Source organism: Siphateles boraxobius, unplaced genomic scaffold (genome assembly GCF_051911475.1).
Source record: "Siphateles boraxobius isolate OS27281-9 unplaced genomic scaffold, OSU_SipBor_1 77, whole genome shotgun sequence".
Lineage (NCBI taxonomy): Eukaryota > Metazoa > Chordata > Actinopteri > Cypriniformes > Leuciscidae > Siphateles > Siphateles boraxobius.
Genome location: NW_027509205.1, coordinates 12,423,332 through 12,432,103, shown reverse-complemented (window position 1 = coordinate 12,432,103; position 8,772 = coordinate 12,423,332). Strand labels below are relative to the sequence as shown.

Genomic DNA, 8,772 nt, shown 5'->3' with positions numbered 1-8,772 from the left:
GTTGTATCCAGGGTAATGTATGCATATACCACCACGTAGGATGAACCACATCCAACAGGAGTAACTGTCGACGGAAGAGGAAGCTGTCTGAAAGGGATGTCTGGGCACTAACACGAATTGTATTAAAAAACATAAAACATGTATTGCTCTGATGAGTCCCCCTTCTCTGACTTTTCAACATCCGTGAGTTACAGTGTGGAGAAGCCCCAAAGAGGCTAAACAACCAGACTGTTGCGTGCCCAGAGTGAAGCACAGCGGTGGATCAGTGATGGTTTGGGCTCAAATATCATGGCATTCCCTACTGCGCTTGATACACTGCCAAGGACTATCGAACCATTCTGGAGGACCATGTGCACCTAATGGTTCAAACACTGTACCTTGAAGGGGGTGGCGTGAATCCGCATGATAATGCACAAATACACAGAGCAAGACTTGTGACGGAAAAGTTTGATGAACCTGAATGTGTTGTTTAAACATCTCCCATGGCCTGCACAGTCACCAGATCTAAATATTTTTTAGCCACTTTGGGGTATTTTGGAGGAGATGGTCAGAAAACGGTTTCCTCCACCAGCATCACAAAGTGATCTGGCCAGTTCCAAGAGGAATGGATGCTGTATAGGCCACATTTGTGAATCTTGTTTCCAAGTAAAAATAAACATTTGTGATCTGGTATTACAGTGAATTTGTCCTTGAGTGGATATAACTGTATTGTATTTAGAAGCCGTAGGTGAAGGTACAGTATACAGGCTGCTGCTAACCGCAGATTGTGTTATGTTTCCCCATTCTGATTACATGAATTCCCCATATAATAACCAACATCTGCTCAGTGCTTCTCCAGCCATCTTCCACAGATGGTCAAATCCTGTGATTTAGAGGAGGCTGTCTGTGGGAATGAAGCGCCAGCTGCTGTGGAATTTAAATGGGTATGCATCATCCTCAATTGAATCACCATTTTCAGAGCATGACACTGATACACAGCTCCATCACCTGACTAGATGAATGTGTTCCTATCCCAGATCCATTAGATGCAAAGTGGTTTACCCCTCTGTCCCTATCCTTCTGCCTGAAACTGTGCGTGCATCTCAGATCCGTGAAATATGAAGCCCTGAAACATAACTTGAATTATGTCTGTTTTGAAAGTTGGGTAATGGTTTGAAGGCATACTGTATGCTCGGAATGGTGCCCAGGCTTTTGGCTGACTTGAGAAGCTGTCCTGAAACTGTCTGGGGAGATATGAGTGCAAAATTAAGGCACACAATAGTGTCTATATCCACCTTTGAACCTTTTAAAGAACTTTTAAAGGAGCATTTCTCTGAGAAACTAATAAAAGTTTACCCACAAGCAGTGTTTGATGCAAGTATAAAAAATAATTTTATATTCTTATAAGTATAAAACTAATTACTTTTAAATGTGTTTAAGTATTAATGCTTACCTTTTGTTTTATTCTTTGCAACGGTATACTCCATTATAGTATATGTCCATTCACACAGATAAAAGTTGAAATAGGTTTTATCGAGGATCATATTACTTCCGGTTCTTGGCTAATTTAGAGTCGGACAAGGCCAGCGATCGATTAACTTGAAACTCGCTCCGACCGGATCATTGAATCAAGTGGTTAAGTCAAATTCACAAATGAATCATCAATGCTATTTGTGAACCGGTTCATTAAAAAGAATCGGTTCAAAAGAACAATTAGATTACTATTCGGACAACGCCGTCTCTATTTCTTCACTTCTAAATAACGAGGAACTGCACGAATTTATTAATTGTGTTGAAGTAAAAAGTAAGGTATTATGCTATGGAATGTAGTGAAGTAAAACTAGTGAAGTTGTAAAAGTACAAACATTTAAAAAATCTAACATTACTTGAGGAAAAAAATAGCTTACTGTCAAATGGAAAAACTCGACTGTCAGTGGACAGTCCTCCAGTAATCCCATCATAAAGGTAAGTACTATATTATTAGACTACATATAGTTGGATAAATATTATACATATAGTTAGACAACTAAATTGCAATCTAACGAGGTCTAAATAAAAGTGTTCATCTTCTGAAAACCATTGGAAACTTACAGGCGATCACTGCAAAATGTCATATTTTTAGAGCCAGGCCACTGCAAAATGTCATATTATCTGTCCACTGGCTGAGCTTATTTAATAAGCTTTCGTTGAGAGCATGATTCAACATGTTAGCTGAATGATCTCCTTCTGGCAATAACTGCACCACTTAATTCAGACACTTTCAAACTATCTGAAAACGCTGACATGCTCAGACTACTCCAGACTCCGGCTAATATGTTAACACTCATATCCAGACAGTGCTAATATTAAAGCAATATCATGCTCACAGAGTCAGTGTTGGGGAAAGTTAAGACGGAGAAGTTGTTCAACACTTTGGCTGCGTCCGAAATCGCAAACTGAGTTTAATCACAAATATGGGATGTAACTTTAGTCATTTTTGCTTATTAGTAGGCCTATATTTGAATTGGATCATCAAAGGTCAGTAGCAAAGGCAATGCTTAATAAAGTGAGATTAAATACATAAAGCATATGTGTAATTTATAATATTTAATTATTACAGGATTACATAATATCCTGAGTTTGCATTTTACTGTTTTTATTAGTAAACTAGTGAAGTCAGTCAATAATGGAAAACAAAGTAACTTGCGTTACTTATTTTAACAAGTAATTCAGATATTTAGTTGTAAATTTTAAAGTAATGCGTTACTTTACTAGTTACTTGAAAAAGTAATCTTATTACGTAACACGCGTTACTTGTAATGCATTTATAAGTAACAAAAGTAAACCACATCTGAAGCCTTCTGTGATGAGTTAAACATTGCTTCTTTCACTCTGTCCTCTTCCTGCACGCCTCTTCATTGTTTTCAGCCATATACTTTACAGATTTGGCGGATATTAATGAGTCATATGTGGGTGGAGAGCCACTGTTTTTTTCACTCTGAAGCTCCTGTACTCAAACTGCTCTGTTTAAATGAGTAGCCAGAATTGAACCCATACTGATTAGTCCTGGGTGCGTCTGCGTCTCGTCTCACTCCACCAGAGAAGTCTACATTCATTTGTGCCGGATCACAAAGAGCACATTAGTCTGACCATCTGCTGCATAAGTTCTTTTCTTCAGGAATTAAAAGGAAAACTTGACTGTTTTTACATAATCAAGTATTCTGCATTTAATTAAAATGCTATTTATTTAATTTCAGTTATCAGTGTTTTTTTATCAGTCATTCAAGTCTAGTTAGAAAACTAATAGAAATTTATTTTATATTATTTAAATGATTATTTTACATGGTTTATTTATCCTCATTAGCAACTGTGCACATGATGTACAGACATGCTTTGAAACAGCTTTCCAATTATATTTTTTTGACAGTGACCAATTTAGAAAGGGTCACAGAAGTGACGCACACATGAGATCATGCCATTTCAGGCTCATTTTAGCACATCCTATTTATAAACAGATAATATAAGCAGTTAAATGAAGCATTCAGGATGGTGTCCATCATTCCTGGTGTTTTCATAATGAGTCCTGTCCACCTATGGCATTCTCATACACCCGTCTGTTTTTTCCATCAGGATGTCCTCCTACCTCCACTGGAGGTTTGAAATGTGCGTGGGAAAATATGCATTTAATTGAAAAATAGGAAAAACAATGGACAGGAAATATATAGGAGAAGTTATTGCCCATATGGCCACATAAAACAAAGTGTCCTTTGAAAAGTTCACCCATATCAGTTCTATCTTATGTGAGCAATAATAGGAAAGAATGTGTTTGTATTTGTCAGGGCCAGTAACATCTCATTTAGCTTGTCTCTGCAGTTACCATAGATACAGAAGATTGCATGCTAATTATGCAGCAGTCAGGCTTGAGTTTTTTATTAAACCTGAATTTTTGTTCCTGGAACTCCACAGAGACACACTTCGGCACGATCAGCTCTGGTAATGCATGTTGACAGATGCAGCATAACACGAGATATCCTCATTAATATGAGCTGATGGGAGTATATGTTAGATCACACATATTTACTGCTATTATAAGATCCAGTGTGTGCGTTACTAGGCAATCTTTATATAGTCTTGAACATTTGGAGCTTCAAGCACATAAGAAGATCGTGTTATGCCATCAGTGTCTGTCAAGATGACTAAATGTAACCTGTGCTCTTACATGGATTAAAATACTTGGTCGGATAAGCATGATAAGCACATCACAACAGCACTCAGAAATTGAGAAGTGGGATATCTCTTTATGGGATCATGTTTCTTCTTTGTGGCTCCTTGAGGGACGAGTTGAGTCCGGAAGCTGTTTTTAAGAGAAATTTAGGCTGAAAAAAATCTTTCCTTAGGATGCAAGACGACAAAAAGCTGAATAGGAATTTTCCATAGCATTGTCTCTGACCTGAAAGGTATTTATTGTTTAAAAACACACACACACACACACACACACACACACACACACACACACACACATAAAAAAACACAAACACTTTTTTGGAAAGTGATGGAAAGTCAGATTTACTCCGCTAAAATTATTTTACAATTTAAATTATTTTTGTCTTGTGCTTTGTTTTGTAAATAAACACAATAAGAGCAGCATTTAGTTAATATTACAATTTATTTTCTTTATGGCTTTATGTACTAGGTTTATTTATATCTGCTGTATTGTATTTGTACACATAGTACTTATTTTCTTAGCAAAGTGTGTTAAAGGTACTGTATGCTTTTTTCTTTCAGAGAGGCTATCAATACAAGCTAGCTTTGAAAGCATAAGATCCCACCCTCCCTTCAGAGCGTCTCCACAAAAAAACTCGTAAAGCAGGGAGCAAACAAAAGAGTCACAAGAAACAGCATTAAACTAAGCACATAACCTTACAATAATAATGAACTTAAAGAGAACTGACCTTTACCACATGACTGCTCCAGATTCATCTCGCCGTTGATAGTGTTGTCCTTGAAATGCATAAATTCGAGTCACAAACTGCTCAGAGTATAACGTCACGGGTTTCCATGAATGAATGCAGCATAAGCTCGTTGTTTTGGTTCAGGAGGAACTGTAAAAGGCGGCTGCTGTTTCGGTTGTGGTGCTCGATGACTGACGTCCGTCTCTGCGTAGCGTGAAACTTGCTGATGAGCTGTATGATGTCTGCGCGAGCAGGGTCCGCGGAGGTATGAAAATGCATACGTTGACAGGCACGATGCCATCGTATCATTGCATTCAGAACGAATGCAATGATTGGACGAACATTTTATGGTAGGCTCCTACGCCTTCCACAGACAATAGGCCTATACCTACAAATACGTTTAGACCACTTAACTTAGTGATTGCTATCATTATGTGAAGAGACTTTAAACTAGCATAACAAAAAGGTTTCTGGAACAAATCACCTACCCTGCCTTTAAATGTAAATAAACACAATAAGAGTCCAGCATTTGGTTTATACTATAAAAGGTAAATACGAACTACAAGTAAAATAGATCGGAGCAGTTCAGAGCACTGGAAGTATAGCTAATAGCTGCACCGCGCGCGATTAAGAATCTGCTGATAGTGGAGTTTCTTTGATTTAGTGCTTTATTATTGTACTAAATGCGTATTTTAACTGACCATGGCGGAGTACAAGAACGCCTCTGATTCTGGTAGATTGACAGCGTGATTAAGACATGGATTTCAGTCGACTGAACTAGAATCAGCTACAAGTCAGGTATACATCACATTGGTCTAACTGGTAGAACTGACCTTAAATCAGCTGAGACAGCTAATTAGGCCTTCCTCTGGTGAGGGTATAGGACGGGCATGCAGTGACTCAGCAGACTCAGCATAGCCTGGCAAAGCATCTATCACTCCACAGGCAGCGAGCGCTGGAAAACCTGCTGTTCTTTTGACTCTTGGCTGATGATCTCCTGCTGGGCACAGCCACTGCTGCTGAACTCTGTCTGACAGCTTCCTCCAAAACGCTTTCTTGTTGTATTCCTGTGCCATAGAAGTTTTTGGCATAGGATGAACACAGCCTCTTTGAATCCTTGTAGCATGTCGATGGGTAAATAATTGATCCAGCTGCATGGCCACTTGCACCTTCTCCTGAGTAAATAATGGTGCAGCTTTGCCTGTGCTGTTGACCATTAGTGGCGTTTTTTCTTAGCCTTGCATTATGAGTCAAAGTTCAGAGAGTTTGTCTTGAAGGAAATGAGACAACCGCATTCTTTATTGTATCACCTTCGGGGTTTGGTGCAGTCCCAGTGTCCCAGTTAATATGTCCCGGTGTGCCCTTTTCTGTTGCATAGAGGTAAATGGGTACAGCATCTCACCTGGGGGTTATTTGTGTCCTTTTGTACCACAGTTGTCCTTCCTGGCTATAAATTTGTTTTTATTTCCTTTCCACAATCCAGTAATTTCCCCAGATGACTCCCTGTTTCATTTAATAATGCAATCACATAATTAAAATGGGTTGCGGACAGCAATTGGCAATTATTTGAACATTTATGCAGGTGCTTTTATCTAAAGATACTTAGCCAAATATTAGTATGCATTTCCTGAGAATCAAACATATGATCTGGGCATTGTTAGCGGTAAACAGAAACAAGCTGTTTAATTGTCATCTTAAAATAAAATCTTTGCCATTTCAAAATGTAACCACTATCTTTCAACAAATTCACAGTCAGTCAACTGTTTTCCACTTCCTGTAGTCTGACACCTGCAGTAAAACCCCTTCAAGGGATGCTAGCGCATGACTTTTGGGATCATTTTAAAACTGGTATGTTATGCTATGCTATTCTACACTACTGTGTACCACCATTGGATTGTGAATCATTTTTCATAGTACCCAGATCCACAGACACTAAACTTAAAATTAACCAGCAGCTGTTCTCATCTTATCCTACAGCAGATTCCCAAAATACTTCTTTGCTTGGTACTAGAGTGCAACTGGAGACTTTTTGAGACTGGGCTATTCTGGACAGGTCTGTTCACTCAGTGGCGGTGTGACAGTGGGAATAAGGGAATTGGAAATGATGACATCTTTATTAGAGCAGACTATTTGTGGTGAGTATTGGAAGATCCAGATAGGAAATGCACTAATAGTTTACTGTGGGTGTAGGAATGACATCAGAATGTATAGTGATAATACAAATTATAATAAAATGAATATAAGAAAACTTTTGTGTGATTTTATAATAATTTATTGGAAACTAGCTGAGATAAAATAAGTCTAATAAGTAAAAAAATATATATAGATATATATTCATTGGTTTAGTTTTAGTTCAAATTAAAAATATCCCTTGGGGATTGTCGTAAATCCCTTGTAAATCCGATAGTCTCTGTTTACATTATCATACTTTTTAAAAATGTAATAATTAATATTTTAATGATTGTTATATTTTAAAATTGAATGTCTGGGTCTAGGTCTAGATTACAATGAACAATAAAAAGTGATTAAAAAATTATAAAGACACTATAAAATGTTTCTAAGTATTAATGTGACCATATAACAAAAAGAAAAAAAAGTGGAAATTTGTTAATTTTACTAAAACAATCAAAGGCTGCAACATTAAAGTTGATGTAAATGATGAAGCACAGGCAGTAGTTCGATCTTGCTGTCTGGATGTGATTTCGAGAGAATGACTTTGACATGAGCACATCTCTTCTGCTCTTCAGTGTGAGCTACAATGTTTCTGTTTTTTAGGTAGGGAAATATCCTCTCACCCTGCGCTGTGCTGACAGCCTCAGATGAATCACCCCCGTTTATTCTGCTGATGCTGCAGGTATGTGAGAGCCAGGAATTTAATATGCGGCCGGTTGGAGAGAGGAACTACGGGTGCTGGAGAGGATCAATAATTGAAAGGTCACATAGAGTGGCTGAACTGTTGTGTGTGAGCTATATGAGGAGCTCATTGTTTTTTTGTGTGTGTGTGTGTGTGTGTGTGTTTGTGTGTGTGTGTGTGTGTGTGTGTGTGTGTGTGTGTGTGTGTGTGTGTGTGTGTGTGTGTGTGTGTGTGTGTGTGTGTGTGTGTGTGTGTGTGTGTGTGTGTGTGCGTTTCAGGTAACCCTACGTTATGGGGACAAAAAATATTTTTGTTCCCACAAAGATGACAATATCTGAAATCCTTGTCCTGGTGGGGAAATTTTTTGGTCCCCATGAGGAAAATGTCTTAGAAATCACACTAAATTATGTGTTTTGAAAATCTAAAAATGCAGAAAGTTTTCTGCGATAGGTAGGTTTAGTGTTGTTAGTGTAATGGTATAGATTATACAGTTTTGTACAGTATAAAAATCAGTACACCTATGGAATGTCCTCACAATGATAGGAGTGTGTGTGTGTGTGTGTGTGTGTGTGTGTGTGTGTGTGTGTGTGTGTGTGTGTGTGTGTGTGTGTGTGTGTGTGTGCGTTTCAGGTAACCCTACGTTATGGGGACAAAAAATATTTTTGTTCCCACAAAGATGACAATATCTGAAATCCTTGTCCTGGTGGGGAAATTTTTTGGTCCCCATGAGGAAAATGTCTTAGAAATCACACTAAATTATGTGGTTTGAAAATCTAAAAATGCAGAAAGTTTTCTGCGATAGGTAGGTTTAGTGTTGTTAGTGTAATGGTATAGATTATACAGTTTTGTACAGTATAAAAATCAGTACACCTATGGAATGTCCTCACAATGATAGGAGTGTGTGTGTGTGTGTGTGTGTGTGTGTGTGTGTGTGTGTGTGTGTGTGTGTGTGTGTGTGTGTGTGTGTGTGTGTGTGTGTGTGTGTGTGTGTGTGTGTGTGTGTGTGTG

The 8,772-nt window shown here is 38.2% G+C and overlaps 1 long non-coding RNA gene across 1 annotated transcript; it reads left to right on the top strand.

Annotated features, from left to right (window-relative positions):
* The first annotated feature begins 1,710 nt into the window (after positions 1 to 1,710).
* Positions 1,711 to 8,009, top strand: LOC143725749 (uncharacterized). Its single transcript, XR_013198325.1, has 5 exons — positions 1,711 to 1,944; positions 4,356 to 4,415; positions 6,691 to 6,758; positions 6,888 to 7,045; positions 7,686 to 8,009. It is a non-coding gene; the product is annotated as an uncharacterized LOC143725749 (long non-coding RNA).
* Positions 8,010 to 8,772: the final 763 nt, after the last annotated feature.